The sequence below is a fragment of the Triticum dicoccoides genome, chromosome 4B, assembly GCF_002162155.2.
Source record: "Triticum dicoccoides isolate Atlit2015 ecotype Zavitan chromosome 4B, WEW_v2.0, whole genome shotgun sequence".
NCBI classification, from domain to species: domain Eukaryota; kingdom Viridiplantae; phylum Streptophyta; class Magnoliopsida; order Poales; family Poaceae; genus Triticum; species Triticum dicoccoides.
Genome location: NC_041387.1, coordinates 42,465,886 through 42,489,040, shown reverse-complemented (window position 1 = coordinate 42,489,040; position 23,155 = coordinate 42,465,886). Strand labels below are relative to the sequence as shown.

At 48.3% G+C, this 23,155-nt stretch overlaps 1 long non-coding RNA gene across 1 annotated transcript; it reads left to right on the top strand.

The window, feature by feature from the left end:
- Positions 1-46: 46 nt before the first annotated feature.
- LOC119293302 lies at positions 47-938 on the top strand. Its single transcript, XR_005143023.1, has 3 exons — positions 47-160; positions 524-621; positions 835-938. It is a non-coding gene; the product is annotated as an uncharacterized LOC119293302 (long non-coding RNA).
- Positions 939-23,155: the final 22,217 nt, after the last annotated feature.

Here is a 23,155-nt window from a genome sequence, read left to right as displayed (position 1 = left end):
CGTGGCTGGATGGACACTAATGACATTGTGAATCTGTACATGTAGGTTTCAAATGGCTAAGTCGGTCATCATCGGCCCGAGGCTGTACATGAAGATGGCAGATGTGTTCTGGATACCACAGTGCTGTAGGGTGCCAACAACCTTCATAAGCTTTTCACCGGTAATAAGCAAGGGCATTGCATTTTTGAGTTGATACATTAGAACTGCTCTTGTTAATGTGGTAACCAATTATTGACATATATACTAGGGTAGGAAAGTTCTATCTAGGGTTTTTTTCCATGGATATGATGATTGTTCAGTGTGCATATATACTATTCTTGTTCTGCCAATTGAAGGAATTTGTTGTAGAAGTCTATTAGCGAGTGTGAGTTATGCTCATTCATATGTGTTTGATCATGCAACTGAAATTGATTTATTACCATAATAACATCTTCAAAGTGTTCCCGTGAGTTCCTCAAATTCCCCTCTTTTCTTAACTGAAGCTGGGATTAACCTCTCTTTCTTTCTGATGTGTGTGTTGCAGGGGATCAAGTCCCTCAATTGCTTGGTATTCATGTGGAATTCACTCTCTGGGTCATGGAGGCCGCTGCCATCATTGCCATTGCGCTAGCAAAATGAGGGGTAATCCACTGAGTCACACAGACATACATCTCAGCAGATTTGAGTTGTTCTTTGTTTCCTCAATTTTGTCTAGTTAAAAATTTGTGAACTTCAAGATTTAAGTTGAGCATGATTTCCTCAGCTTCTGAACAAGTTTGAATATTTTTTGTTGCTTACAAACTAACTGTTTCAGATTGCGTAATGATTTTATGTCCTGTGTAATTGTGTCATCAGGGGAACCTACCTGAGTGGTTGGATCACCCTGTTTGTTATCAAGCATCTGCTTCCTCCACCGTGTTTGCATTGCCTCAACCAGAACTAGTCTGCTTGTTGTACAGGTTAGAACCATTTCCTCTCTTTGTCGATCCAAATGAAGTTCCTAGTGGAAATCATGAAACTAATTTTTGTGTTATATGCTACTCCCTCTATAAACTAATATAAGATTGTTTAGATCACTACTTTAGTGGTCTAAGCGATCTTATATTAGTTTACATAAGAGGGAGTATCAATCATGTAAGCAGAATTTTTTTCTTCATTGTTTTTTGAGGATTGAACAACTGTTGGAGAGCTGCTACCTTCATGCTGAACATGTGTTGGTTATATGTAGATTTATGTTTGCCTATGTTGGTCTATTGGATAACTGTTTGCTCCTTTGTATCATTAATCATGTGTCAAGTATAAAGTCAGGCACATGTACTAGTGAGCTTGACAGGGGGTTATTTTCTTCCAAGTGAACTCTTTTTGACAAGTGAACTCTTTTTGATCTTGTACTGTTCATACGATGTAGTAGTGCTTGTGGTCTGGCATATGGTGCCAAGTTGTTACTGTTGACATGTTGACGCTTAGCAATATGGTCTCTGTTAATGATCATGACTTGGTTTGTGTCTGGTTAGGCTCTCTTAAACAACCGGATATGTAACTTGCTTGCTTGTTTCTAGTTGCTAGTGTCCACTTACACTAGAAGGTATTTGATTCTTTTACCCACCTTTTGTGTGCCTCTGTTAGTGATGATGTTTCTGAGGTGGCAGACCCATTTTTTGTGCTTTTGTCCTGTAGTTTCCTCTCATTTTACTTCTCTTTGATGCTGATTTTGATGTGGTTGGCTTCCACCTCTCTTTGTTGATGATTTTTATGTGGTTACATTCCATATGGAACTACCTAAGTACTCCCTCCGTCCGAAAATACTTGTCATCAGAATGGATAAAAAGGGATGTATCTAGGAGTAATATACGTGTAGATACATCCTCTTTTATCCATTTTGATGACTAGTATTTTCGGACGGAGGGAGTAGTTGATAATTCGTTCCAGTGGTTATTTGATTACTATAGTATCCTGTAGTGATTGTGTCTGAGTTCAAAATTTCTAGGCTCAAAATAAGTTGGTATTTCATTGCATGTCTGGTAGTTTCTTCTTAGCTAGTCATGTTCCAAGGCTTAATGCCTAATATTAATGGTTATGCTGTTTTTTGTGTGCAGTGGACCCAACCATGCCCATGGTGTCCAGGCAGTACAAAAAGAGAGCCCTGAAGAAACCAAGGCGAAGATTCATCTGGTTGTTGCCGACCCTTTCGAACCCGGCAATGCTTCAGCAAACATGTGAATTGGTATCTATCATAGAAGCAGACACACAATCTGGATGAGAAGCTGAGTATGGTTGAGTTGAGTGCTGTCGAGAGAGGATCCTATAACTTTGAACACTTCTGTTTTGTTGGTGACTGCAGGATGCAATGTTTAGTGGTTTTGTTCAGCACCCTACTGTTGCAAATCAAATCTTTTTGAACTGCTGTGTTTTTGTCTTTGAACATGTTGTTTTGTTGTCTACATTTGATCTGGGAAATACAGGTCTAAATGTTTTGGGCCTGTGTGAGTTGCTGCCATGTTGTACAGTACAATAGCCATATTTGCCCTTTGTCTCAACTAAACAAACCAGTTCAAGTTTAGGTACAAGATATTGTATTCTTTTTGTTCTTGTTAAGAGTTTATGAGAAGAAAATTCTGATGGGCATGAACATGAGCATCAAATAAGGCGTAATCCTCTGTCCCTCTTCTTTTTTGGTCCTCCTAAAAGCTCAATAAAACATGTGCAGTAGTGCAGGTGAAATTTTGTTTGCTGGAATCCAAAAAAGAGGAACTCAAACTCATAATTTGTTGGAACCCAAAATGTCCAGCTCAAACTCATATAACCTCGGTACTGATTTGTTTCTTGAATCCAAAAAAGAGCAACCCAAATTCATATAAATTTACACTGCCTTAGTTAATATTTTGTGAAAGGTCGGTGATCCCTATAAATAAAAGGTTGATGCTCCATTTAGCTCTAGTTGTTGGAAACCTGCTATCATCATCATCATCACATCATAAAATGCCCTAGGGATGCCCACTAGCTGGCAAGTTCCACCTCATCGATCCGTGGCCTCCTTGTTCTCTACACCAGCCAGCAAGGGTGTGCTTGTGCCACCTCACTGATCCACGACACTGCTACCTCCTCGTTCTCTCTGCCATGCTTCTAAGACCATCACTATATATACTAGGGATAGTTACCCATCCGCGTGCGGGGTGCGCGTGCGACTTGGACTTGGGGCTTGGGCGCACGGCGACACAACACGAGGCGAGGCCGCTCTGGTGAGGTGCGGAGGCGCAACGAGGACAAAGGCTTCTACCTGGAGATAATCACTCCTGCAACTAGCACGGCTACACCATCTCTTTCTCCTCCGGTGCCCAGTGCACGCATCATCAGCACGCTCCTCAGGCTCATTCTGACATGGAGATCCACCACCAGCTACTCTCGTTCCTCATGGAAGAAGCCACCAGCATCAGCAATGGAGGTTCCTCGTCAGGAGGACTTGGGAGAGGACCGAAGGAGGAGAGGAGGTTCCTCATGAGGAGCATATCAAACTTCCCTTTGACTTGGCTTCCAGAGTTTTCTTTTCTTGTCTTGTCTTTAGATATGCTCACATCTCCTGCAATAACAAGAAGAAACAAAGATAAGATGCTTACCAAAACAAATGGCAGCTGAGTTTTGTACAACATCAGTCTAACAAGGACCAGACCACAAGCTTTTACAAAATCCAAGCTAGATAAACCAAGCTATCATATATTGATCTCCTGTGATACTCGAAGAAACTATTTCAGGGAGATTTTGATTAAGGCATGAACTGAAATTTTAAGTGATATACAGTACATTTGAAAATTTAAGTAATAACAATAATAATTTGTCATACTAAATTATCGATAGCGGCACAAAGTCATCGCTAAACAAAGAAACCTACTCCAAACAGGCACACCAAATAAAAATACATTGCTAATTTCTCACTTCTAAAATAATCCTCAACAATCCAATCATTAAATGAAAAGTACAAGATCACCGCATAAGTCACAGACCCTCATCGCCGTTTCGTGCTTAATGTCTATTACATCATCCCCAAAACACAAGCTTTCACTCACCACTGAAACCACCAAAGTGAACCTAAATTTCTGTTTTTTTGGCCAATTACCCAACTTTCACTTAAATTTCACTGATCCATAACCTGATACTATAGAAGTATTTGTAGTGTGTATAAAAACTAACACGCACGGGATCAGAGCTTGAGAAGGGGCTAGCTGAAGGCAAGAAGAAGCCGATACATACCTGGGTGAGGAGCTCCCATGCATACGCGATGGCCTCCTCCCTGAAGTAGTCTCCGAAGGACCAGCTCCCGAGCATGTCGAAGAAGGTGTGGTGGTAGGTGTCCTTGCCCATGTCATCGAGGTCGTTGTGCTTTCCACCGGCACTGATGCACTTCTGGGCGTAGCAGGCGCGGCGCAGGCGGCCGAGCGGCGAGCCCGTGGCGGCCAGGCCGATGAATATCGCCTTGAACCCGTTCATCTCGGCGTTGGTGAACAGGAGCGTGGGGTCGCCGACGGGCACCACGGGGCTCGACGGCCATGGCGTGTGCGACCTGGACGTGAAGAAGTCGATGAAAACCTCCCGGACCCGGCCCGCCGGCCACTCCGGTGGCACCTCCATCGGAGGGCCGACCGTGGCGGTGGCGGCGACCGTGGATGCTCGGAAGGAGGAGAGGTCGGTGGTGGTGGCGGCGGCGGCGGCGGGCAAAACCCTGGTGCTTGGCTTGGTGATGAGGAGTAGGTGGCACGCTGTCAGGGCAAGTGCAACGTAGAAGAGACTTTCAGGGTCAAAGTTGTTCGAAACGGGTCGGAGTAGGAGTATATATATATTTACACCTTTATTACTAAGCGTGGCGCCTACGACTCCTCATCACCAAGCTTCTGTGAGCACAAGCTGGACGAGATCGGGACTAACTTGGACGTCACGCACAAACCGAAGTGCTTAGAGCATCTCCTCCAACAGCCGCCCAACACGCGGCGCGCTTAAAATCAGTTTGCAGCGCGCCGATCGCCTGGTTCGAAGCGCTGGTTCCAGCAGCCACGCTAAAATTCAGCACGCGCGTAACTCCAGCAGGCGCGCTCTCGCACAAACAAAATATGCGCTCCAAACACAAGCAAGAAGATCATGCACAAACAAAATAAATCAATAATAAATAATTTAATTTATTATTACAACTCAAACAAATAGTATCTTTCATCAAATACAACAAATAGTTCAACAATACAATATCAAACGCACGAATCATGATGCTCTTTGGCAGTCATTCCAAGCCACCACTCCTCAATGTGATCCTTCTGAAGATCATTATGCGTTGTCGGACGTCAAATGACATGATAGGAGGCAACAAAACAGGCCACCCTTTCAGCCCTCCGCCGCACACGCACGGAATGTCCCAAGAGCTCATAGTGAGAGTAGTCTACATCTTGGTCACGCTCATTCTCGATGATCATGTTGTGCATGATCACACAAGCGTGCATTATGTACCAAAGCATTTTTTTGATTCCAAAATCTAGCCGGTCCTCTCACAATAGCAATTTGGGCTTACAAAATCCCAAAAGCTCTCTCCACATCTTTTCTAACCGCCGCTTGAGCATTGTGGAAATCAAGATTTTTCTTACCTTTCGGTTTTTTCAACGGCTTCACAAACGTTTGCCACTTTGGTAGATTCCATACGCAAGATGGTAGGCATAGTTGTATGTACGACCATTAGCTACAAACTGCACCAGTGGCAGTTCACCATTTGCAATCTTACTCATCAGTGGTGACCGGTTGACAACGTTGATGTCATTCAAAGATCCAGGCATTCCAAAAAAAGCATGCCAAATGCAAGTATCTTGATCGGCCACCGCATCAAGGATTATAGTGGAACCCTTTTTTGTCCGTGGAATTGTCCATGCCATGTCTTTGGACAATTCTTCCAACTCCAGTGCATGCAATCTATTGAGCCAAGCATACCTGGGAACCCGCAAGCTTTGTTCATCTCCAGTAGCCTTGCAACGTCTTCAGCATTGGGAGATCTCAAGTACTCCGGGCCAAACACTTGCACAATTCCGACTGCAAAGCGCTTGACATACATGACGGCTTGGCTCTCACCCATGGCCAAGTGATCATCAACTAGATCAACGGGGATACCGTATGCCAACATACGCAAAGCGGCTGTCACCTTCTGAAAGGTGCTATGCCCGAGCTCTCCGGCGGCATTCCTTCTCTGCTAAAAAAACGATCATAGCTCGCTAGTTTCTTTGCAATGCGCCTGAACAACTCGGTGTTCATCCTAAACTGGCGACGAAAGTACGACTCGGGGTATGTGGGATTCTCCACAAAATAATGCCTCATCAATCTGTTGTGGGCATCGATCCTATCCCTCCAAATTTTCTGCCGACCCATAATCGAACCACCATGCTATGGTTTTTTATTGATGTGCATAGCTAGTTTCATTGCAAGGTCCTCATCCTCTTCCATATCAAATTCTTCTTCAAAAGAATCATATGACGAACTCATCTACAATGCTCAAAACTAGGCTATAAAAAACTACAAAAAACATGCACCAAATTTCATGTAAAAATGTGAAGTTGGAAGCAATACATACCTTGCGGGCGTTTTGTCGAACACCTTGCGGGGGCCAAGCGGCAGTGGGCGGCCCGACGCTGTTCGTCGGAGGACTGCCGCGCGTGACGGGCGATGCTGACTAGAGGGAGACAGAGGAAGCCGCGGTTGCGTGGGGAGAGACTGGGGAAGTGCCAGAACGATCATCGGAAGAAATGGGGTGGCGCGGGGCGGCGGCGGCAATGGCTGGATGGGTAGGTCGAGTTGCGAGCTAGCGCTCGAGAGTCCAGTGTGCGGGAGCGGTCGCAACAAATAAGCGGCGCGCGATGGCGTTTCCACCCGCACACTGAATTAGATATGCCGCGCGCGCGGTTTTTGCGCGTCCGCTGGAGCGCCCAGAGCGGTAGCGCGCGCGCTAAAAGCACTACTTTTTTAGCGCGACGCTTATATGGCGCGGCTGTTGGAGATGCTCTTAGAGCATCTCCAGCCGCGTCCCCGACAGGCCCCAGCGTGGCCCCCAGTCGCGTCCCCAAGACACCAAAATCCGCCGGTTCAATCCGTTTTTTGGCCAGACGATCCCAGGCCAAACCCAGCGCACTGGAGGCGCTCGGGGGCTCCGGTGGAAGGGAAAACCACGTCTAGGCCACACTGTCAGGCGAAAAGTCAAGACAAACACCTCCACTTCCCCCCTCGCCACGCGCGCCCTCCCTCCACCTTGCCGATCCCGGCGCCGCCCGCCGCCCACCACGGCTAGATAGTCCATTCCCCGCCGGAAAAGAGAGAGGTTCACCGCGGCAACCTCTCCACCACCTTCCTGGGCGATTTTTCCGGTGCTTCGGCCATGCAGGGCGGTATACCGGCGGCTGTGCGCCCACCACGCCCGCCAGGTGTTTGGTGATTTGTCAGCTTGGCGATTGACTCGGACGACGAGGAGGCACTCACGGCGATGTTGTTGACGATGAAGTTGGTGACGACCGGTCGAAGCACACATTCGTGACGATGAGGTACTGGAATACGACCTGTGTTGATGAATTTGAGTAGTCACACAGAGCGCTTCCAAAAAACCTTATCTGCCCTCTATCGATGCAGGATCACACAAAGGGCGAGAGATTTCGAAGATCTGCTCTCCCGTCCGCCGGTGCACACCAGTGTTCGGGGTGGAGTAGACTACGGTGGCGATGCAAGTAAAGAGAGGAGGCAAAACCCTAGCTCGATTTCGATGTATCTTTGGCGAGACCGATAAGAAGTATATATGGGAAGACCAGTGACGATATCGTGTCATGATCATGATCTCAAACTGACTTGGTTTCTAAGTCAAACTTACTGGACAAGGAAACAATCAGCTTTGTTTGTCAAGACAAAAAAAATAGAATGGTAAAAGGAAGTTGCGCCCCCCTTACAAGGCTTTGGACTGGATTTAGGCAAACCATTGCACGCATGTCACACACCCGCGCTGCCCAGGCCCGAGCCCAGCCGGGACATGCGAGCGCACGCATGTGGTCTTCTCTTTTATCTCGCGCGTGGGCTTCTCTTTTGAAAGAAATATACCCTAGAGGCAATAATAAAGTTATTATTTATTTCCTTATTTCATTATAAATGTTTATTATTCATGCTAGAATTGTATTAACCGGAAACACAATACATGTGTGAATACATAGACAAACATAATGTCACTAGTATGCCTCTACTTGACTAGCTCGTTAATCAAAGATGGTTAAGTTTCCTAACCATAGACACGAGTTGTTATTTGATTAACGGGATCACATCATTAGGAGAATGATGTGATTGACTTGACCCATTCCGTTAGCTTAGCACTTGATCGTTTAGTATGTTGCTATTTCTTTCTTCATGACTTATACATGTTCCTATGACTATGAGATTATGCAACTCCCGTTTATCGGAGGAACACTTTGTGTGCTACCAAACGTCACAATGTAACTGGGTGATTATAAAGGAGCTCTACAGGTGTCTCCGAAGGTACATGTTGGGTTGGCATATTTCGAGATTAGGATTTGTCACTCCGATTGTCGGAGAGGTATCTCTGGGCCCATTCGGTAATGCACATCACTATAAGCCTTGCAAGCATTGCAACTAATTAGTTAGTTGCGGGATGATGTATTACGGAACGAGTAAAGAGACTTGCCGGTAACGAGATTGAACTAGGTATTGAGATACCGATGATCGAATCTTGGGCAAGTAACATGCCAATGACAAAGGGAACAACGTATGTTGTTATGCGGTTTGACCAATAAAGATCTTTGTAGAATATGTGGGAGCCAATATGAGCATCCAGGTTCCGCTATTGGTTATTGACCGAAAATGTGTTTCAGTCATGTCTACATTGTTCTCGAACCCGTAGGGTCCGCACGCTTAAGGTTTCAATGACAGTTATATTATGAGTTTATATGTTTTGATGCACCGAAGGAGTTTGGAGTCCGGATGAGATCGGGGACATGACGAGGAGTCTCGAGATGGTTGAGATGTAAAGATCGATATATTGGACGACTATATTCAGACTTGGGAAAGGTTCCGAGTGATTCGGGTATTTTTCGGAGTACCGGAGAGTTACGGGAATTTGTATTGGGCCTTAATGGGCCATACGAGAAAGGAGAGAAAGGCACCAAAGGGTGGCCGCACCCCTCCCCATGGACTAGTCCGAATTGGACTAGGGAGGGGGGCGCCCCCTTCCTTCCTTCTCCTTCTCCCTTCCCTTTCTCCTACTCCAACAAGGAAGGGGGGAGTCCTACTCCCGCTGGGAGTAGGACTCCTCATGGGGCGCGCCAAGGGTGGCCTGCCCCCTCCCCCTCCTCCACTACTTTATATACGGGGAGGAAGGCACCCCCTAGAGACACAAAATTTGATCCTTGAGATCTCTTAGCCGTGTGCGGTGCCCCCCTCCACCATAGTCCTCCTCGATAATAATGTAGCGGTGCTTAGGCGAAACCCTGCGACGGTAGAACATCAAGATCGTCACCACGCCGTCGTGCTGACGGAACTCTCCCTCGACACTCGGCTGGATCGGAGTTTGAGGGATGTCATCGAGCTGAATGTGTGCTAGAACTCGGATGTGCCGTAGTTTCGGTGCATGATCGGTCGAGCCGTGAAGACGTAGGACTACATCAACCGCGTTATTCTAACGCTTCCGCTTTCGGTCTACGAGGGTACGTGGACACACTCTCCCCTCTCGTTGCTATGCATCACCATGATCTTGCGTGTGCGTAGGAATTTTTTTGAAATTAGTACGTTCCCCAACAGTGGCATCCGAGCCTAGGTTTTATGCGTTGGTGTTATATGCACGAGTAGAACACAAGTGAGTTGTGGGCGATACAAGTCATACTGCTTACCAGCATGTCATACTTTGGTTCGGCGGTATTGTTGGATGAAGCGGCCCGGACCGACATTACGCGTACGCTTACGCGAGACTGGTTCTACCGACGTGCTTTGCACACAGGTGGCTGGCGGTTGTCAGTTTCTCCAACTTTAGTTGAACCGTGTGTGGCTACGCCCGGTCCTTGAGAAGGTTAAAACAGCACTAACTTGATGAACTATCGTTGTGGTTTTGGTGCGTAGGTAAGAACGGTTCTTGCTTAGCCCGTAGCAGCCACGTAAAACTTGCAACAACAAAGTAGAGGACGTCTAACTTGTTTTCGCAGGACATGTTGTGATGTGATATGGTCAAGACGTGATGAGATATAAGTTGTTGTATGAGATGATCATGTTTTGTTGAAGTTATCGGCAACTGGCAGAAGCCCTATGGTTGTCTCTTTGTTGCATAAGATGCAAGTGCCAAATAATTGCTTTACTTTATCGCTATGCGATAGCAATAGTTGGAAGAGCAATAGTTGGCGAGACGACCATGTGAAGACACATTGATATAGATCAAGATGATGAAGATCATGGTGTCGTGTCGGTGACGATAGAGATCATGACAGTACTTTGGAGATGGAGATCAAAGGCGCAAGATGATCATAGCCATATCATGTCACATATTTTAATTGCATATGATGTTTATCTGTTATACATCTTATCTTGCTATGATTGACGGTAGCATTTTAAGATGATCTCTCACTAATTATCAAGAAGTGTTCTCCCTGAGTATGCACCGTTGCGAAAGTTCTTCGTGCTGAGACACCACGTGATAGAAAAGGAGAGAAAGGACCCAAAGGTTGGCCGCACCCCTCCCCATGGACTAGTCCGAATTGGACTAGGGAGGGGGGCGCCCCCTTCCTTACTTCTCCTTCTCCCTTCCCTTTCTCCTACTCCAACAAGGAAGGGGGGGAGTCCTACTCCCGGTGGGAGTAGGACTCCTCATGGGGCGCGCCAAGGGTGCCCGGCCCCCTCCCCCTCCTCCACTCCTTTATATACGGGGAGGGAGGCACCCCCTAGAGCCACAACAATTTATCCTTGAGATCACTTAGCCGTGTGCGGTGCCCCCTCTGTTGGAAATATGCCCTAGAGGCAATAATAAAATGGTTATTATTGTATTTCCTTGTTCATGATAATTGTCTATTATTCATGCTATAATTGTATTGACCAGACACCGCAATACATGTGTGAATACATAGACCACAACATGTCCCTAGTGAGCCTCTAATTGACTAGCTCGTTGATCAACAGATGGTCATGGTTTCACATTGGATGTCATTGATAACGGGATCACATCATTAGGAGAATGATGTGATGGACAAGACCCAATCCTAAGCCTAGCACAAGATCATGTAGTTCGTATGCTAAAGCTTTTCTAAATGTCAAGTATCTCTTCCTTAGACCATGAGATTGTGCAACTCCCGGATACCGTAGGAATGCTTTGGGTGTACCAAACGTCACAACATAACTGGGTGGCTATAAAGGTGCACTATGGGTATCTCTGAAAGTGTTTGTTGGGTTGGCACGAATCGAGACTGGGATTTGTCACTCCATGTGACGGAGAGGTATCTCTGGGCCCACTCGGTAGGACATCATCATAAGGTGCACAATGTGATCAAGGAGTTGATCACGAGATGATGTTGAACGAGATTGCCGGTAACGAGATTGAACAAGGTATCGGGATACCGACGATCGAATCTCGGGCAAGTACTATACCGCTAGACAAAGGGAATTGTATACGGGATTGATTGAATCCTTGACATCGTGGTCCATCCGATGAGATCATCGTGGAACATGTGGGAGCCAACATGGGTATCCATATCCCGATGTTGGTTATTGGCCGGAGAGTTGTCTCGGTCATGTCTGCATGGTTCCCGAACCCATAGGGTCTACACACTTAAGGTTCGATGACGCTAGGGTTATAGGGAATAGATATACGTGGTTACCGAATGTTGTTCGGAGTCCTGGATGAGATCCCGAACGTCACGAGGAGTTCCAGAATGGTTCGGAGGTAAAGATTTATATATGGGAAGTTCTGTTTTGGTCACCGGAAAAGTTTCGGGTACTATCGGTAATGTACCGGGACCACCGGGAGGGTCCCAGGGGTCCACCAGGTGGGGCCATCGGCCCCATAGGGTTGCATGGGCCAAGTGTGGGAGGGGACCAGCCCCAGGTGGGCTGGTGCGCCCCCCCACCAGGGCCCAAGGCGCCTAGGGTTGAAAACCCTAGGGGAGGGGGCGCCTCCACCTTGCTTGGGGGGCAAGTCTCCCCCTCTCCCCCTTTGGCCGCCACCCTAGATGGGATCTAGGGGCTGCCGCACCCCTTGGGGTGGGAACCCTAGAGGGGGGCGCAGTCCCCTCCCTCTCCCCTATATATAGTTGAGGTCTAGGGGCTGCCCAACACATGAGTTATTCTCTCCAAGGCGCAGCCCTACCTCTCTCCCTCCTCATCTCTCGTGGTGCTTGGCGAAGCCCTGCTGGAATGCCACGCTCCTCCATCACCACCACGCTGTTGTGCTGCTGCTGGACAGAGTCTTCCCCAACCTCTCTGAGAGAGTCCTGGATTAGGGGATGTCCGGATAGCCGAACTATCACCGTTGGCCGGACTCCTGGACTATGAAGATACAAGATTGAAGACTTAGTCCCGTGTCCGGATGGGACTTTCCTTGGCGTGGAAGGCAAGCTTGGCGATATGGATATGTAGATCTCCTACCATTGTAACCGACTCTGTGTAACCCTAACCCTCTCCGGTGTCTATATAAACCGAAGGGTTTTAGTCTGTAGGACGAACAACAATCATACCATAGGCTAGCTTCTAGGGTTTAGCCTCTTTGATCTCGTGGTAGATCTACTCTTGTACTACCCATATCATCAATATTAATTAAGCAGGAGTAGGGTTTTACCTCCATCGAGAGGGCCCGAACCTGGGTAAAAACATCATGTCCCTTGTCTCCTGTTACCATCCGCCTAGACGCACAGTTTGGGAACCCCTACCCGAGATCCGCCGGTTTTGACACCGACATTGGTGCTTTCATTGAGAGTTCCTCTGTGTCGTCACCTTTAGGCCCGATGGCTCCTTCGATCATCAACAATGACGTGGTCCAGGGTGAGACTTTTCTCCCCGGGCAGATCTTCGTATTCGGCGGCTTTGCACTACGGGCCAATTCACTTGGCCATCTGGACAGATTGAAAGCTACGCCCTTGTCCATCAGGTCAGATTTGGGAGTTTGAACTACACGGCTGATATCCGCGGAGACTTGATCTTCGACGGATTTGAGCCATAGTCAAGCGCGCCGCACTGTCTCGATGGGTATGATCTAGCTCTGCCGCCGAACAGTGCCCTGGAGGCCGCACCAGCGTCCGCTCCGACCCTTAGCTCAGAGCTGACTTCGCCGATCGAGGACGAGTGGTTGGACACCGCCTCGGGGGCTACGATCTCTACGGCGATTGAGCCGAACACCATCCCTGTCCTTTGCAAATCCCGTGACTCCGAGGTGCCGGACTCCTCTCTGGACTCCGAACCTCCCGCGCCCCTGCCAATCAAATCCGACTGGGCGCCGGTTATGGAGTTCACCGCCGCGGACATCTTTCAGCACTCGCCCCTTGGCGACATCCTGAATTCACTAAAATCTCTCTCTTTATCAGGAGAACCCTGGCCGGACTATGGTCGGGAAGGTTGCGATGCGGACGGCGAAGAAATTCAACACCCGCCACCACCCACTTCATAGCCACTATCGAAAGTTTAAACGACGTGCTCAATTTCGACTCCGAAGACATCGACGGTATGGACGACGATGTAGGAGATAACCACGAACCAGCACTTACAGGGTACTGGACTGCCACCCCATCTCACAATGTATACATGGTGGATACACATAAAGGAAGTGACGATGAGGAACAACGGGATGCTACGAAGGATAAATCCCTCGAAAAGCAATCAAGACGGCGACGAAAGCGCCACACAAAGTCCCGCCTCGACAAAGACGGCGGCCATACAGACCCAGCCATAGAGCAGGTTGAACCGGTGGATGATGAACATGCCATTGAACAACCGTCCGAACAGGACAACTTGGACAAACAACCCGTCCCCAGCGAAGATAACAGTCCGGACGATCTCCCACCGAACAAGTTGTTGGAGTAGAAGAACCTCCACAAAAGGCTAGTCGCCACTGCGCGTAGCCTGAAAAAGCAGAAGCGGAAGCTCAAAACAGCGGAAGACGCACTCAAAATCAGATGGAGCAAAGTACTCAACACCGCAGGCAAATACGGCGACAGTCGCCAAACAAAAAGCTACCCAAAGAGCAAACTACTACCCGAATTCGATGAGAGGCCTTAGAGCCCCCGCAATCAAAGAACAAAGAGGCCGCCCGGTCGGATAGACGACCACATGACAAACATAGAGCGGCAAGCGGCCGCACACAAGCCGGCACATGATCCGCATAAGGATTCGCATCAAAAGGATGGCCCAGTTAGGTCCATCTACGGGCCAAGAAAGCAAGCTCTTCTAAGCAATGCAACACGCCAAATATCCAGACATCACGGCACACCCAAATATAGGGGAGCATCACACACCCTATGTTTCACCGATGAGGTGCTGGATCACGAATTCCCGGCGGGATTTAAACCCGTAAACATAGAGGCATACGACGGAACAACAGACCCGGGAGTCTGGATTGAGGATTACATCCTTCACATACACATGGCTAGAGGAGATGATCTCCATGCCATAAAATACTTACCCCTCAAGCTCAAAGGGCCAGCACGGCACTGGCTTAAAAGCCTCCCTGAAAATACCATTGGAAGTTGGGAAGAGCTCGAGGATGCTTTTCGGGCAAACTTTCAAGGGACTTATGTCCACCCTCCGGATGCAGATGATTTATGTCACACAACTCAACAACCCGGAGAGTCAGCCCGCAAATTCTGGAACAGGTTCCTCACTAAAAAGAACCAAATAGTCGACTATCCGGACGTCGAAGCTTTAGCAGCTTTCAAACACAACGTTCGTGACGAATAGCTCGCCAGGCACCTTGGCCAGGAAAAGCCAAGAACAATGGCCGCACTAACAAGCCTCATGACCCGCTTTTGCGCGGGAGAGGATAGTTGGCTGGCAAGATGTAGTACCAGCGACCCAAGTACATCCGAAGTCAGAGATGGAAACGGGAAACCACGACGAAGAAAGGACCAGCGCCGGACAAGGGGAAACAGCCCGAAGAGCACGACAGTCAAGGCCGGATTCAAAAGCTCTCGGCAGAATCATAATAATCTGCCCCTCAAGGATAACAGCCACGAGCTATCCAACTTAAACAAAATCTTGGACAAAATATGCCAAATCCACAGTACCCCCGGGAAGCCTGCAAACCATACCCACAGAGATTGTTGGGTCTTCAAGCAGTCCGGCAAACTCAATGCCGAACACAAGGGGCTCGACACACCAAGCAAAGACGATGACGAACCCCACAAGCAGAGCACCGGAAAACAAAAGAATTTCCCACAAGAAGTCAAAACAATAAACTCACTTCAAGTGACAAAAGGGAAAATCAGAACGGTGCCCATAGGAATACGCTCCGCACGGCCTATCCCAGCGGAGTCCCAACATTGGTTGTCAAAACCAATTAGCTTTGATCATCAGGATTACTCCGGACGTATCCGGAACGCATGATGGACTGCCTTGATATTAGATCCTATAATCGACGGACTCCAATTAACAGAAGTCCTAATGGACGGCGGTAGTGATCTAAACCTGCTATATCAGGACACAATCCACAAAATGGGGATAGACCCAACCAAAATTCGCCACAGCAACACCTCCTTTAAGGGGGTAATGCCAGGCCTATATGCCCATTGCACGGGCTCCCTAATGCTAGAAGTTGCGTTCGGCTCATTCGACAACTTCCGCCGCAAAAAGTTAACCTTCCATATCGTCCCATTCATCAGTAGTTATCAAGCACTATTGGGACGTGAAGCTTTCGCCCGCTTCAACACAATACCGCATTATGCATCTCTTACACTTAAAATGCCCGGTCCACGCGGCATCATCTCATTAAAGGGAAATATCAAGTGTTACTCGAGCACAGAAGAACGTGAGACTGCCTGGACAGTCACACACTAATCCAGCTCCGCTAAACCAAGCACCTGAACATGTCATTCGGACCCCGGACACGGCTAGACGAGTCCGGCGCAAACATATGAAGGCCTACTAGCCGCACACCCCCGTACAAGGGGCTGCATTCATGTACAACAAGAGACAATAAAGCTCAATTTTATTCGCTTTTCAAATCATACTCCTTTTATTTAATATAAAGTACATTTTTCGCACGATCTTTCTTCAACTAAGTTCTTCTCCTTTACAGATGAACACCGTGCTACACCCGTGCAGGATACGGCACAACAGAGACACAGGCGCAGACGTGCAGTAGGGACCCGTTGCAAGGATTCTTTTCAGATTAAGACCCTGCGTAAACCTTTTTTACTGTCTCTTGTTGATACACATCCCCCGGCTTCTTGCTATAACCGAGGAGGAGGCTGGCGTTTTGGCATCGGCCGCGTCAGAATTTTTTGCGCGTACCTGGACACCAGGGGCTTAGGGCATTGTTCTGCCCATTTTCATAAAGACCGGATACCTTAGGGAGTGTTCGGCGTCTCGAGTTAGGCCTTATATGCATCAGCTCCAAATCATGTCTTTGGTCAAAATGTTGGGTTTGCCCGGCTCCTGTGTTTTGCTGCCTTACGTTCCGCTCTATCGGCTAACGCGGCACCAGGAGAACTACTGTGATTGTGCCCGGGTTCGGCCTTGTGAGCACCTCAGTAGAGAAAGCCGAAAACTAACTGTCATGATATAGCGTGAGACTGGTCAACCACTCGACGACCCACCGGAATGTTTAGAATTCCTCCGCATTAACGAAGGACCGTTTCGCGGTCAGGCACATACGCGCCCCGAATTCGGGAGAGCGCGGTGCCCCTAGGGGCTATATAGTAGCCCCACCATTGAACTCCTATGGCTAAGTGAAAGTGATAAAGCATTATAGTCCGGTTGCCTAGTTTGCTATGCTATCACCTCCTTTACAGGACCAAGACGTTGGATTAAGTGTGAAAATGTGTCTTTTTTGCAAACACCCCCGCACTATGTGCATGGGGGCTGAAGCCGAAGACTGCCATCTTTCAGGTTATATACGCATATACATTAACGGCCGCACTGGATGTATTTTAATACTTGAACGCACAAGTATAAAAAGCCCTTATATTATATTGAAACATTGTTTCACAAATCATACATGTCATTTGAACATAATATCCTTCGAGCACTGCGTCTCTATTAAACGAGCGCCCTGCAGGGCTTCCTCAAAATAGTGCTCTGTGGGTACTCGGCTTCTGTTCGAATCCTGGGATGCAACGTCGGTGGCCCTCATCTCCGCCCAGTATGTCTTGACACGGGCAAGAGCCATCCGCGCACCCTCTATGCATGCTAACCGCTTCATTGCACTAATATGTTGCACCGCACCAAGGAACTGCTGCAACAAGCCATAATAACTCTTTGGCTCGGGCCTCTTCGGCCACAAATGAGTCACGACATCCTTCATGGCAAGTCCGGACAACCTATTCAGCTCAGCCCATTCGGCCAAACGATCGGTCAATGGAAGCGGACGCTCTGGAGTATGGAACTGCGACCAAAAAAGCTCTTCCATTCCGTGATCCTTTTGGCCTCGGAAGTGTTCGGCCACGTCTGCGGCACTCGCCGCCAAGTCCAGATAAGCATCCTCCGCACCCCATAGCTAGCCCAACTGAGCATACTTAGGATCCGTGAATTTCCTCTGCAGCAGAAAAGGCTTTCCAGCCGCAATATCTTTGGTCTGAAATAGCTCCTCTTTCATAGCTCTCATCGCAGAGCGGGCATCCTTGGCCTCAGTAGCAGCCTTTTTCAGGTCCTCTTGTTCCGCTCGACCTTCTTTTTCAAGAAGCTCACAACGGTCGGTACCATTCTTCAACTTTACGACCATCTCGGGCATTTCTTTCTTGCTTCGGCAGTGAGCAGCCTGTTCGGCTCTTAGCTCTTCGGCCACTTTTAAGGCTGTCGCATCACTTTTTCGGGCTTGCTCCTTGGCTCGGGCGAGTTCTGCCTGAAGCTTCTCCATGGCGGCGGCACCATCTGTGTCAAGCATACATGTTGTAAGGCACAGAGATTAAGCTACCTTACCGGATGTCCGCGGAGAAGCTGCATACCTTGTGACTCGTCAAAGTCCGCCATGTTAAGCTGCCACCTTAGTTTGGCAAATTCATCAGTCCGGCTTGCCCCCGGACGCTTCGCCACCTACATGGGAAGAGCGCATATTATACCTGGTACTATGATCCTTGGCGTGTCGTCATTTTTGACAACGCACCGAGTCTTAGGGGCTACTATCTATACATGGCGCATTCTATATGCCAAACTGTCAGAAGGTACATCATTTTTGCGTACCTCAAAACCCATGAGTAAACTTATGACGGCTTCATGCAATCCGCTTTCAGCGGATGAAATCCTATCAGTCACAGTACCCATTAGCGCACGGTGATCTTTCGAGATAGACGCTCGCCCGAGCAGATCTTTCAGCTCCTCCGACCGTACACCTGTCGGTGCCGGACTCGTCCGATGGCCTTTTTCGAAGGCCGGACGCGGAGGGCTTTGAGGGGACATACGAATGCCTTCGAGCCCTGCCGGATTCGGAGAAACCCTCCATGACGACACCTCAGGGTCGTCCTCCTCGCATGACGGTACGGCAGGCGGAGGCATTTCACTCTCCATCATCTCCAGATCGAGATCCCCTGAAGACGAGGTCTGCTGAGAAGGGCTGAGATCCGAACTACAAGGAAAAATTTCAGTTATCTTCAGAAATAAAACAGGGATGTCTCTCATTTTAAGAAAACGCCCCTCTTTACTTACAACTCGCTGGATGGCTGATCTCCTTGGGGAAATAGTGTGGCCGGGGCATCTCCCGGTGTAGGACCTTCTGGCGAGGATTTCTTCCCCCGCTTCGAAGCCTTGGTCTCCGGATCTTCAGAAGCGGTCCTCTTCTCCCCTTGGAGGGAGGGATTCTCAATCCCTCCTTTCTTGATAAACTCCTCCGCGGAGGCAGTAGCTCCCCTGTTCCCCCTTCGCCTTCTTCAAAAGGCGCAGCCTCTAGCATCCTGGTTAACACAGGATCCGGCGTGGTCTCAGGGAGGGCGGCCGGACAACGGATCGGTTTTGCTTTCGCTATCCACTCTTGTTCAAGGGACAACTCTTTTAAAGGCAAGTTTATGATAGATATACGGATAGCATGTCCGGGTACAGGACTACTTACTTGAGTATCCGGGCGATTGCAGCTCAGACCTGCGTCCTCGGTCAAGTCCGGACACATTGCTCGTGATCCGGAGAACAGTTGGTACATCTCCATGGGCGTTACGCCCATAAAGTGTTGGAGAACTCGTGGTCCCTCCGGATTAAACTCCCACAGGCGAGGGGGCGACGTTTGCAGGGCAGGGTGCGACGAATCAGCAAGACCTGCGCTACAATGACCTGATTGATCTCTCTCTCTACGGGGTCTTGGATATGGCCCTGCAACAAGGGCACGTCCTTGGATGGCCCCCAGTCGAGCCCTTTATTGACCCATGACGTCAGCCGCGGTGGAGGACCCGAGCGAAAGGCAGGTTGCGCCACCCATTTCGTGCCCCTGGGAGTGGTGATATAAAACCACTCTTGTTGCCACAGAATGAGCTCCTCTTGAAAAGAGCCCTCGGGCCATGGAGCATCAACATTCTTGCTTATAACAGCCCCTCTGCACTCTGCCTACTGCCCCTTGATCATCTTCGGTTCCACTTTGAAGGTTTTGAGCGACAACCCGAAGTGAGGGGTAATGCGGAGGAAGGCTTCACATACGACAATGAACGATGAGATGTGGAGGATGGACTCCGGATCCAAGTCATGAAATTCCAGCCCATAATAAAACATGAGCCCCCTCACGAAGGGGTCCGTCGGGAAGCCTAAACCCCGAAGGAAGTGAGACACGAACACCACGCTCTTACCAGGCTTGGGAGTGGGAATAACCTGCCCTTGGGCAGGCAACCTGTGCGAAATTTCGCCGGTTAGATATCTAGCGTCTCTTAGCTTTAGCACGTCTTCTTCCGTGATGGAGGAAGGCATCCACCAGCCTTGCAGGTCGGAGCCGGACATCCTCGGAGGTCCGAAGCGCCTGAATCTAGAGCTTTGGGTGTTGGAACTCGAGGCAAGGGGCGGATTCGATTGAGATTGAAAGAAAGGAGCGGGCCTTGGTCTTGTTATAAAGAGGTTAAATACCAAGAGCCCTCCCATGACCGTTCGGGACTCGCCTTCGATAGAGGAGGCGCGCCAACGGGCACGACTGGGTTACCCACACCCGTATTGATGAGAATCCCGGAATAAGGGGACACGATCTCTGCTTTGACAGGACGTGCCAAAGAAACCGCCTCGCTAAACACGCTGAGGTGGGACAAAAAATGATTCCAATAAAGGCTTGGCCGTGGTGTGACGTCACGCCGCAGAATACGTCAGCAGATTGAATTTGTGTAAAGATTATTCTCTCTATGGTGGTATGTGGAACTTATTTTGCAGAGCTGGACACTATCCTTGTGTTCAAAATCTTCTATGAAGTATTCGGAGGAGGAACCCGCCTTGCAATGCCGAAGACAATATGCGTGCCGGACTCGTCGTCATTGAAGCCTGGTTCAGGGGCTACTGAGGGAGTCCTGGATTAGGGGGTGTCCGGATAGCCGAACTATCACCGTTGGCCGGACTCCTGGACTATGAAGATACAAGATTGAAGACTTCGTCCCGTGTCCGGATGGGACTTTCCTTGGCGTGGAAGGTAAGCTGGCGATACGGATATGTAGATCTCCTACCATTGCAACCGACTCTGTGTAACCCTAACCCTCTCCGGTGTTTATATAAACCAGAGGGTTTTAGTCCGTAGGACGAACAACAATTATACCATAGGCTAGCTTCTAGGGTTTAGCCTCTTTGATCTCGTGGTAGATCTACTCTTGTACTACCCATATCATCAATATTGATCAAGCAGGAGTAGGGTTTTACCTCCATCGAGAGGCCCGAACCTGGGTAAAAACATCGTGTCCCTTGTCTCCTGTTACCATCCGCCTAGACGCACAGTTCGGGAACCCCTACCCGAGATCCGCCGGTTTTGACACGGACACTCTCCCTCTCCCCTTGCTGGATCAAGGCACGGGAGACGTCACCGGGCTGCATGTGTGTTGAACGCGGAGGTGCCGTCCGTTCGGCACTAGGATCTTCGGTGATTTGGATCACGACGAGTATGACTCCCTCAACCCCGTTCTCTTGAACGCTTCCGCTCGCGATCTACAAGGGTATGTAGATGCACCCCCCTTCCCCTCGTTGCTAGATTACTCCATAGATTGATCTTTGTGATGCGTAGAAAATTTTGAATTTCTGCTACGTTCCCCAACAGTGGCATCATGAGCTAGCTCTATGCGTAGATTCTTTGCATGAGTAGAACACAAAGTAGTTGTGGGCGATGATTTGTTCAATTTTCTTACCGTTACTAGTCTTATCTTGATTCGGCGGCATTGTGGGATGAAGCGGCCCGGACCGACCTTACACGTACTCTTACGTGAGATAGGTTCCACCGACTGACATGCACTTGTTGCATAAGGTGGCTAGTGGGTGCCAGTCTCTCCCACTTTAGTCAGATCGGATTCGATGAAAAGGGTCCTTATGAAGGGTAAATAGCAATTGGCATATCATGTTGTGGCTTTTCCGTAGGTAAGAAACATTCTTGCTAGAAACCCATAGCAGCCACGTAAAACATGCAAACAACAATTAGAGGATGTCTAACTTGTTTTTGCAGGGTATGCTATGTGATATGATATGGCCAAAAGAATGTGATGAATGATATGTGATGTAAGAGATTGATCATGTTCTTGTAATAGGAATCACGACTTGCATGTCGATGAGTATGACAACTGGTAGGAGCCATAGGAGTTGTCTTAATTTATTGTATGACCTGCGTGTCACTGAATAACGCCATGTAATTACTTTACTTCTTTGCTAAACCGTTAGCCATAGTAGTAGAAGTAATAAGTGGGCGAGACAACTTCATGGAGCCCCAAAGATGATTGCATGTGATGTTTATCGTGTTTATGCATCTTATTTGCTTAGAACGACGGTAGTAAATAAGATGATCCCTCATAATAATTTCAAGAAAGTGTTCCCCCTAACTGTGCACCATTGCAAAAGTTCGTTGTTTCGAAGCACCACGTGATGATTGGGTGTGATAGATTCTAATGTTCACATACAACGGGTGTAAGCCAGATTTACACACGCGAAACACTTAGGTTAACTTGACAAGCCTAGCATGTACAGACATGGCCTCCGAACACAAGAGACCGAAAGGTCGAACATGAGTCGTATAGTGGATACGATCAACATGAAGATGTTCACCGATGATGACTAGTCTGTCTCACGTGATGATCGGACCTGGCCTAGTTGACTAGGATCATGAATCACTTAGATGACTAGAGGGATGTCTATCTGAGTGGGATTTCATTAGATGAACTTAATTTTCCTGAAGATAGTCAAAAGGTCTTTGCAAATTATGTCGTAGCTCGCATTTTAGTTCTACTGTTCCTAGAGAAAATTTAGTTGAAAGTTGATAGTAGCAATTATGCGGTCTGGGTCTGTAAAATGAGGATTGTCCTCATTGCTGCGTAGAAGGCTTATGTCCTTAATGCACCGCTCGGTGTGCTGAACCTCGAACGTCGTCTATGGATGTTGCGAACATCTGACATACACGTTTTGATGACTACATGATAGTTCAGTAATGTTAAACGGTTTAGAATTGAGGCACCGAAGGCGATTTTGAAACGTCACAGAACATATGAGATGTTCTGAGGGCTGAAATTGGGATTTCAGGCTTGTGTCCACGTCAAGAGGTATAAGACCTCCGACGAGTTTTCTAGCCTACAAACTAAGGGAGAAGATCTCAATCATTGAGCTTGTACTCAGATTGTCTGGGCACAACAATCACTTGAATCGAGTGGGAGTTAATCTTCCAAATGAGATAGTGATGTTTCTCCAAAGTCATTGCCACCAAGCTACTAGAGCTTTGTGATGAACTATAACATAACAGGGATAGATATGATGATCCTTGAGCTATTCACGATGTCCGACACCGCGAAAATAGAAATCAAGTAGGAGCATCAATTGTTGATGGTTAGTAAAACCACTAGTTTCAAGAAGGGCA